Below are 10071 nucleotides of genomic sequence, written 5' to 3'. Positions count from 1 at the left end.
AGAGGCAAAGCGAAGGGGGAAACCACCGCCCAAAAGCCGCACGCGCGCGCGCACACACACGCGCGTGCACATACAGCGGGCGAGGCAGTAGACGCTGCAAATTCAATCCCTTGCACAGCAGGGGATTCTCTCTTTCGCCTGCACCCTCCCTCTTCCAAGAGAGGGGAGATAAACCAGAGAGGCGGGGGGTAAAAGGCCGGAGCTGGTGGGATCAGCACAGAAATGATCGCGTTTGGCAGAGTAGAAAGGGCTGGCGACAAGTGCGCCCCGCGCCAGTTTGCAAAGCGATCAGGAACCCGGGAGCTCTGCCCACATGACAGGGGAGCCCAAACCCAGCTACCTGCTGGGATTCCTTCTTCAAGGAGCTTTGGTCTCTCCCCGTCCCAGTCTCACACGGCTCGGACTGGAAAAGGTGCCCAAGCGCACTGCAGAGAATCCCCGCAGGGCTCGGAGGATGAGTAGCGCACTCCAGGTATTAAAGCCTCTTGCTTTTTTATTTTTTTGACGAGTTTATTGGAGTTAAAGCAGGGAAAATCCTGCACACCAGTCTGGTCCGGCTACAGCAGGGCATCCTAACGCGTACTGAGCAAGACCCATGTAAAGGAGTTCGCATACCTCATTCACCAAACCTTTTCACAGTCAACTAGAGGGAAATAATTTGTTTCCCCCCCAAAAAACCCACACCACCACAATATACTCATTGAGCGTGCAATAATGTCCCTTTCAACTCAAATCAGATTGCATTCTGCAACAGAAACTGAGTCATTGTCAGTTGGAATCCTTCCTTCACATATCTGGAAATGAAAACAAATAAATAAACCAACAAATGAAATAAGAGATAAAGTAGAAAAATCCCTGCCCTTCCACAGATTATATATGCATCTGTTCAGGCTGGAAAATAAGCATCTTTCTTGCCTGAAGAAGGGACATATAAAATATCACTGCATTTAGTAGATAGAATTTATCACTCAGTATTTTTGCCATTGTATTCATATGTACTTGACTGATTATTTATGTATAATTATGCATTGCTAATTTATATACTGTAGTTTATATATTTAATGTGCATATTATATAGCAATTTAAACTGCAAGCCCACTACACACACACAAGATGTATAGGCTGAAATTTTCATAATTGCATAAGGGAGTTAGACACCCATCTTTAATTGATTTTCAATGGTAGTGGGGTGCCAAACCCCTTCACATGCTTTTAAAATTCCCACCCATAAACTACAATACACACACATATGCAAATATGTGTATGTATAAGAGGACATTCTCAGTAACATCACTACTGTACCATATATATATATAATATGGGGGTGTTTAATATACTAAATATATAATAGGTGGTATATAAACCTTCTCTCCTCCCCCCTCTCCACATGGTGACTAATGACTTTCGATGTCTCCATTTCTGGGTGGCCAAATCAAAACATGATCAAAGGACCTGGTTCTGAGAGGATGGGTGTTCAGTGAGGCATTCAAAAATCTCTAGACACTTCTGAAAATCTCAGAGATATATACATACGCAAAAATGCGTTACCTAGTGCTTTTCATTTTACATATGTATGTAATTATCAACATACATTAAAGTTGGTCAATTAAACACACAAAAGTGACAAAATGCAAAAGTTAAGGTGTTATGGGGTGGATTTCTTTCTTAAAGAGAAAAAGTATTTCTTGCTTGTAATACTGAAAAAGACATTGGTTTTAGCTAACAATTTCAACATACGCAATCATGTCTGGCTGAGATCAAGCATGGAAATCAAGTAAAAATCTGGGTTAGAATGGAAGAGCCATTTCAACTTTAATTATAGTGTTCTCTACTGCTGAGAGATATGATGAGAAAACCATTTAAATAAAACTATAATCGAGTGACACTGTCTGGTTTAAACCTACACAGGCAAAGTAATTCACAGTTAAAAATATTCTCTATTGTGCCTTGGTGTGTGAAGGCATCTCCGAAGAGTGAGGGATCTTACAAATTTTGGCCTTGATTCTAATCTTACATCAGCATTGATCAGGAGTGACTCTACTTGCATCATAGTGGTATAAAACTAGTATAAGAGAAAGCAAAATCATACCCATTGTGTGCTACACATCCTAAGCAAAACTGGGTGATTTAAGGATGGAAGCCCAGCCTGGACTTTCACATTCCTTTTGTGGATTTATTTCAAATCCTTTAACTTTCTTGTAAAGCACTGTTTATGGGTTCATTTCTTAGTTTTGATTTACTCTTTAAAAGACTGCAATTAATATGACGTGAGAGTGTATGACACAAAAAACCACAATGATTACTTCACAGCTATTACAGTCAATGATCTAAGAATGTTTTTAGGGGTGCGAGACAGAGTAGTTATATTGATCCTTTATGGTCTTCTTTACACAATTTTCAGCCCTGATACTACAGTTTTTATGCATTTAAATTCCCACTGACTTCAGCTGAAGTCATACATGTGGAATGCCTACAGGACTGGGCTCAAACTATAATTAAAGATGCTAACTAATATAAATTGTGAGTCAAATTCTGCTTGAATAGTTCCACTGACATCAGTGAGACAATGTAAGTGAGTAAAACCAACAAGATTGGCTCACTACCTGTGTTTGTACTAATCTGAAACACTTGGAGTACAAAAAAACAAAAACAAAACAAAAGCCACCTCTCAGCTTCCCATGGATTGAATTTATTAAATAGGCAATAAAGTTCATATGGGGGTACAAGGCTAAATAGAGAAAGAGGTGATTCATTTCAAGAAGTGGAAATTTTTAATGTTTTAGGACCTGAAATTTGCAACTCTTACTCAAGCAGAATACAACTTACTCATGTAAGTAACTAGTAATCATCATGAATCAGGATTGCAGATTTGGTCCTTAGACTTTTGGGGTCTGACTCAGATTCCAGTTTCACACCAATGTATTTTTTGTATTAATATTATTTATATTGCAGCAGTGCCTAGGAGTCATGGTCATGGACCAGGACCCCTTTGTTCTAGGTGTGGAACAAAAAGACAGTCCCTGCCTCAAAGAGCTTAGAATCTAAGAGCTTAGAATCTAGACTTCACTCTTGATTTACACTAATGTGAGATAAGAATCAGGCCCTTGCACTCTATGCAACAGTGCTGCTATATTGAGGAATGATGAGGATTTGTGGGAGGGTTATGTTCTCAGCACATAAACATGGTACCATGCTCATGTTATAAACATCCTGGCAGTTACAGAGCTTCAAAGAACTTACAGACTTTACAGAAGCAAACGTCACTGGGAAAGGTTATTAGTTTGTTCCTCGTCTCTAAATGCCATTGTGTTCATATATCAATGCAGCCCATTCATCTTCCATGAACAATATTTCTAACTATTAGACGCATTTCTGCTTTTTATCTATTGTAATAAAACCCAAACACCAGATATGCTGGGTTATTTAGCCTTAGGTCAAGTCCCAGCTGTTTGTATAACCCTATCACAATGTATTTGTATGTGTCATTTTTGGAAGAGAAGGGGAAGTGGAAAGAGAGAATTCAGAAGTGGACTGGGAAAATGATATAGCTGAAGGTGGACGAGGATGATGAATTTATAGCCTGCCTGTTTTGCTTAGTACTATCAGCACAGTTGAAAGGATCATGAAATCAGCATATTCAAAGCATGAGTCTGTTGTACTGTTGCTGCTGCTCTAATAGGCTGCAATAAGCACAAGAATAAAAGGAACCGAGAAAAATGGATTAAAATGCATTGGGAATATTAAGACTTTCACGTACCTAAAAATCTCTTGAGCTGCAATGTCTTTGTCCAAAATCCCCTCTAATGAGTGTTTGTTGAACTACCCTGTAATCTGGGGGCAAGCCGAGTTTTATTTTTCCATGGTTTACCATGTTTTGTATGGCTTTATGTCTTCCGATTATGGACTGTTGTTAAATTCTAGCAAAGTAGTGCTGGGGCCAAATTCTGGCTCTCCACACCTCAGCTGTGGGAGGAGTGCAGCTGTATCAAGTGAGTGGAAGGTCCCTGACTGATTCTAGCTGCACAGGGCAGGTGCACGGTTGCCAAGGTAGCTGACCCAGGAGCTGTCACTGCCAGGTTTATGCCAGCAGTAGGGGACCATAGTTCCCGAAACTGAAAATAGGCCTGGTGTTGCTGCTCGTCCTCTGCAAATGTTCCTCTGTGCCCCCAATTGAGCCAAGTAGCAGAGATGGGGCCAGGGTGGACGAGGAGTGGGCAGGGACTGGGATGGGGGCAGCAAAGCAGTACATGAGTGTGAGTACTTGTGGGCTCATGGTCAGGAGGTGAAGCTATTGGATTATGAGCCAGTTAGCAGCCCCCTTTGGAGGCTGGGTTAGAAGAGAGGCAGGAAGAAGGCGTCAGGTAGCCAGAGGGACCAAGGACACTCCAGAGAGCAGCCATGGGGAGGTGAGGGAAGGCCGGGATGGAGGGCCACCATTTCAAATTTTGGTATAGGGGAGGGGTGTCGCTCCCAGCTGGTGAGGGAGGCAGACAGGAGCAAGTGACAGGGGATAGGTCACTACCGGCTGGTGGTATGAAATTCGGATGGGGGAAGGAATGTGCCCCCCTCCGCCCTCCCTAAATGGCGCCTCTGCCGGGATGTGGCAGAAGCAAGCGACTGGAGGCAGAGTGGGAAGGGAAAGAAGCTGGTTGGGGCTGGAGAGGGCTCAGGGGGCTAGGCCTGAAGGACAGTAAGCGAGGAGGACACGAGGCTAGGGTGGGGGCTTCGGGGACCGCTTGAGGTTGCTGGGGAGGCCATGCCATGTTCGGTGCCCCAGCACAACTGGATGCAGCAGGACCTAGTCAGGCACGTACCAGCTGGGTTGCCTGGTAGGGCTCGGGGTCCATTGAGTCATGGCTCCATGGCCCATCCGCAGAAGAGTTTGAATTAGGGCTCTGACAGGGCTGCCCTCTGACTGGACTGCAGAGCGAGCACATGACACCCCATCACTCCCTGATCAGAGGGGCAGGGCATGGCGGAGACACATCAACCAGTCGCCTGTCCTGTCCCCCTAATGTCACCGCTTGCCTCCCTGAAAGTTCCTCCGCACCCCCGAGGGGACATGCCCTACTTTTTTGGCAAATTGGCCAGAGCAAACGGGACAAATGCCCAGTTTTGCCAAAAAGGTTGGGACATCAGGGACAGGGTTTTACAAGGGGACTGTTCTGGCTATAACGGGAGGTATGGTCACCCTAGCCAGCAGAGTTTTCCCTTCCATGTCTGTACAAAGGGGTGGCCAGATCAAATTTCAGCAGCAGTGTGACCATGCAGCCATAGTGATGCTCCAGACTGCTCTGGCAGCAGCCACACTGATTTAGTATGGACCACTGATTAAAAGTGGTTGGGCCATGCCTCATGTACTCCTCTTCACCCCAGCTCTGTGGCCTAAGGAACTCTGAGAAAGTGAAAAAAACCTTGGGGAGGAAGGCAGTTGCCCCTTGCTAATTGGTGCCACTGCAGATAATACAAAGTTTTTTGTATTGTAGATGCCTGTTCACTAGGAGCTGGCCTGAGACGACCAAGTCGTTTCACATAGCATGTTGCAAAGATGACAATGAGGTCAAGCCACTGCCAATTTGGACCATATCCAAGCCAGTGATCTAGACTTAAGAGGTTCCATGTCCTCTTGCCAATCCCCTGAGATATCTAGCTCTCACTGGTTCTGCTTAAGTAAATATCTAGTGTAATGCTTATTGGTAATGACCTAGTAAGTAAATAAAAAATTGGCAGAAAGAATCTGTGCTTAATTCAAACTATATAACTTAGAATTTGTGACAGTGATTTCCTACCCATGCTATTAACTGCAATTTGTTTTATGTGACTATAAATGTTATAGAAAATGTTACAGGCTACAGTGCTTACACAATTACTGTAACTAAGAACCACAATGTAACAGTTATACTATGAGGGCGGGAGTTAGGTACCCAACTTCCACTGAAAGTCAGTGGAATCGGGAGTCTAATGTCTGTTAGTGCTTTTGAAAACCTCATTCTAAAATCCTACAAATAATGGCTCAGTCTTAGGCTACTGAAATCATTGGACATTTCCTATTGACTAAGAGGGGAATTTTCAAGAGCACCTAGGGGATTTAGGTGCACAAGGCCCATTGACTTTCAATAGGATTTATCAGTTGCAAGCCAGTGGGACTTATGCTCCTAAATCTCCAAGGTACTTTTGAAAACTCCCCTTTTAAAAGGAACAGAATCAAACCCTAACATTATTATGTGTGGGCACAATCTTTTTTACATTCAGGTCCCAAATCACCCCAGTATACCTCCCGTAATGCCAGAGGAGTTTCAAAGCAGAAAGAGAGGGTCAGAGCCTGAGTCTCCCCTTTGTGCTGCTCCACCCCCTCTCTCCACACAAAATGGAGGTATTCAAAATAAGTCTTGAAATTTTGGTCTTGGAGAATAGATAGCAGCACTCTTAGCGACCAGACGGCAGCCGATCCAAGAGAAGATCTCAAATCACAGGTTTTGAAGACCGTTCTTTCATGAATGAATGACTATATGTGAATACTAGTTTCAGCACATTATGGTTTGTAAGGGTGTGTCTGCAGTGCAGCTAGGAGCGAGTCTCCCTGCATGGGTAGGCAGACTTGTGCTAGAGGGGGGCACGATAGCAGGCGAAAAATAGCCATGTGGACATTGCGGACAGAATGGCAGCTTGGGATCTCAAACCCACTCAATCACTTGGTCTGAGCTCAGGTGGCTAGTCCGAGTTTTGATGGAGCTGCTAATTTTGTGGAGCTCTTCTTGCTCAAGTCTGTCTATCCGGGCTGGAAGACTTGCCCCCAGCTGCAGTGACACACCCTAAGAAGCTGGCACAGAGAACAGTTTTCTATCATGTCAGCTATGGTTTATGTCAGTGTTTATTGCTAAGACACAGTCATATTAAAAAAGAGAGAGATGCATGAAGATTTGGAAATGGGTTTCTTTAAAATAAAATATTTTGGTTTGAATAAATTGCGGTTGGTTGGTTTGGATTCTCAGTATTGTCTCCATGTGAAATTCTCAATGGGCATCTTTTCAGCTCGGTTTCTTGAATAACAGTTTACAGACGGTAATAAGGGCTGTGGAAAGAAACTGTGGTTTGGTTTTCAGTGGATATTTTGATACCGGTGGTGCTACTTTCAGAATGGAAATGTAATAACACAAGGCTTTTATACTACCATCTGTGGCCTCAACCCAGCTCCCACTGAAATCAGTGAGAACTTGGCCATTGACTGCTCTGGGAGCAGGAATAGAACATAACAATAGATTTAACAGTATCATTTGGCTAGTATTTAATTTCAGATACTCTAATACGTTTGAATGAGCCTTTCCCTGACCAAATTGATAGTAATCTTTTTTATTAGGGCCTTAGCCTCCCTTGGTTTTAATTTAGTTATTATCAGTGGTTTTCAAACTTTTTTCATTCACGGACCCCTAGAAATTTTCAAATAGAAATGTGGACCCCTTTGGAAATCTTAGATGTAGTCTGCGGATCCCCAGGGGTCCATGGGCCACAGCTGAAAACCACTGATCTATTCTATTAAAAAAAGAAAAAAGGAGACTTGAGAGCAGGTTTCTAACCATCAGAGGAGTGAAGTTCTGGACTAGCCTTCCAAGGGGAGCGGTGGGGGCAAAAAACCTAGCTGGCTTCAAAACTGAGCTTGATAAATTTATGAAGGGGATGGTATGATGGGACAGCCTAGTTTGGCAATTGACTGATCTTTGACTACTGGTGGTAAATATGTCAATGACTTGTGAAGGGATGTTAGAAGGGGTGGGTTCTGAGTTATTACAGAGAATTCTTTCTTGGGTGTCTTGCTAGTTGGTCTTGCCCACATGCTCAGGGTTTAAATGATCACCATATTTTGGGTCGGGAAGGAATTTTCCCCCAGGGAAGATTGGCAAAAGCTCTGGGACTTTTTGCCGTCCTCAGTAGCATGGGACACGACTCACTTGCTGGTGGATTCTCTGTACCTTAAAGTTTTTAAATCATGATTTGAGGACTTTAATAATTCAGTCATAGGTTAGAGGTTTATTACAGGAGTGGGTGGGTGAGGTTCTGTGGCCTGAGTTGTGCAGGAGGTCAGACTAGATGATCATCTGACCTTAGAGACTATGAGTCAATGGGAGGAATGAGCTAAATGTCCATCTTGCAAAGACAAAAAGGAGCTACATTTAGAGAAGAACTGGAAAAAAGGCTGGGTCTGTGCCAGAACTTTAGGGAGATTGTGACTTTCTCAGCTGATCCCTTATCTGCACAATGGACCAAACCAAAATATTGGATCTCAGTTCCATCCCAATGTTGGGAAAAATCCAGATCTTGACCAACTTTGCTGCTTTGACTTCTCTCTAATCAAGAGATCCAGTGTAATAACGAATAACTAACAGCAGCTCGGTGAAGCTAAACACCTCTGTTGGTGTCAACATGGTTTGTAAGAGCCAAATTGTGTCTGGCCCTTATGCATGTGCATAGTGGGAATGAGGGCAGGCCACACAAAGTCTCTCCTATTGACTGTGTTAGAGCCAGGTATAACGACACTCACTTGGAAGGGCAGGTGCCAACAATTCTTTTTCTGTGGAGCCAATCAATACATCTCATCTACTTTTCAACTAAAATACTAAATTTCCCACAATTTAATTTAATTCAATTCAGAAAGCATCTTCTGTTTGCACATTGTTAATATAGGGTCAAATCTTACAGGCCTTACTCCAGGCCAAATCCTCACCTGGTGTAAACTGGCAGATACCCATCAACTTCAATATAGCTGATCTCTTCACACCAGCAGACCCTTTGGCCCTTGTTTATTCCCCTCTATCCCTAATTAAGGCAAAACTCCTATTGGAATCAATGGGAGATTTTCTCAAGTAACAACTGGCTCAAAACTGAGCAGGGGCCTCAGCATTTGAGCTGTGTTATGCACACAATGGGTGCACTTAAAATGTTGACATTTGCCACACTGTAGTATTTTTATTTTAAAGCAGGTTTGCCTGCATTTTTAAGGGCCCAATGCTATTCCAGCTGAAATCAACCGAAATTTTCCCACTAACCTAAAGGGAAGCAGTACTGGGCTCAAAATGTGTAGCTCTTGAGGCATTAGAGGTTAATGTAGTGTAAATCATGTTGATTACAGGTTACTGTGGTGTAAATAATGTTGATTTTTTTGGGTCAGATCCTCAGCTGGAGTGAGTCAGTGTAAATCCACTGACTTCAGATACATTGATTTGCCCCTGGTGAGCATCTAACCCCTTCAAGGGCAACAACTGTTAATCACAACTGATAAATTTAATACATGGGAAATCTACTTTCTTGCCATAATCACCACGGGTATAAATGGACACAGTTCTACTGCATTCAGTGGAAATGTGTCATGTCAGCTGTGAACTAGGCCTTCTTCCTTCCCTCTCCCCTAATCTTAATGGGTATTCGTGTTTTTTCCTGAGATTGCCAAGTGATCTCACCCAATCGTGTATGCTGGTGGGCCTTTGAAGTCTTCGTTGTCAGAGACAACCAGGTCATTTGGATGAAATCCAAAGGGTTAATGTGTTGAACTCTGATTGGTGCTGATGCAAAAGCAGTAAACATTATTTGTGGGCGAACTGCAATGGGATCTAGTCTGAACTTGGTGTAACAGCACTGTGCATATTTTACATATTTAATGGAGATCATTAAATGTGGTGTAATTCTCTCCACCCACCCCTCCCCAAATCACACAAAAGATCGCTATCCTGATTTGCCCAGTACAGCAACACAACGGCAACAGAGCAACAGAATGGAATAAAAGCTTTCCTACCTTTCCTTAGTTTATAAAAACAAGACAAATGCTCCAAATCTCAGAGTGAATCCTTGGTGCAAATATAAGAAGCAGGTCTTAGTCAGTCTGGAGGATGGGTCTCTGCCCAAAACAGCAGAGGAGGCATGCAAAGCTAAAAGATATGAAGACTGGAGTAAAAGATAAACATCATCATGTGGGCCAGATTCTGCTCACGCACTGTTGTAAGCCTAGAGTGATTCCATCAATCTCAGTGGAGACACTGCGAATTTACAGCAGTGTAACTGAGATCAGAATCTGGCCTGCTG

The sequence above is a fragment of the Emydura macquarii genome, unplaced genomic scaffold (genome assembly GCF_026122565.2).
Source record: "Emydura macquarii macquarii isolate MOO-44397 ecotype Brisbane River unplaced genomic scaffold, CSIRO-AGI_Emac_v2 contig_1790, whole genome shotgun sequence".
In the NCBI taxonomy this organism is placed as follows: Eukaryota; Metazoa; Chordata; order Testudines; family Chelidae; genus Emydura; species Emydura macquarii.
This window is presented reverse-complemented; position numbering follows the sequence as displayed.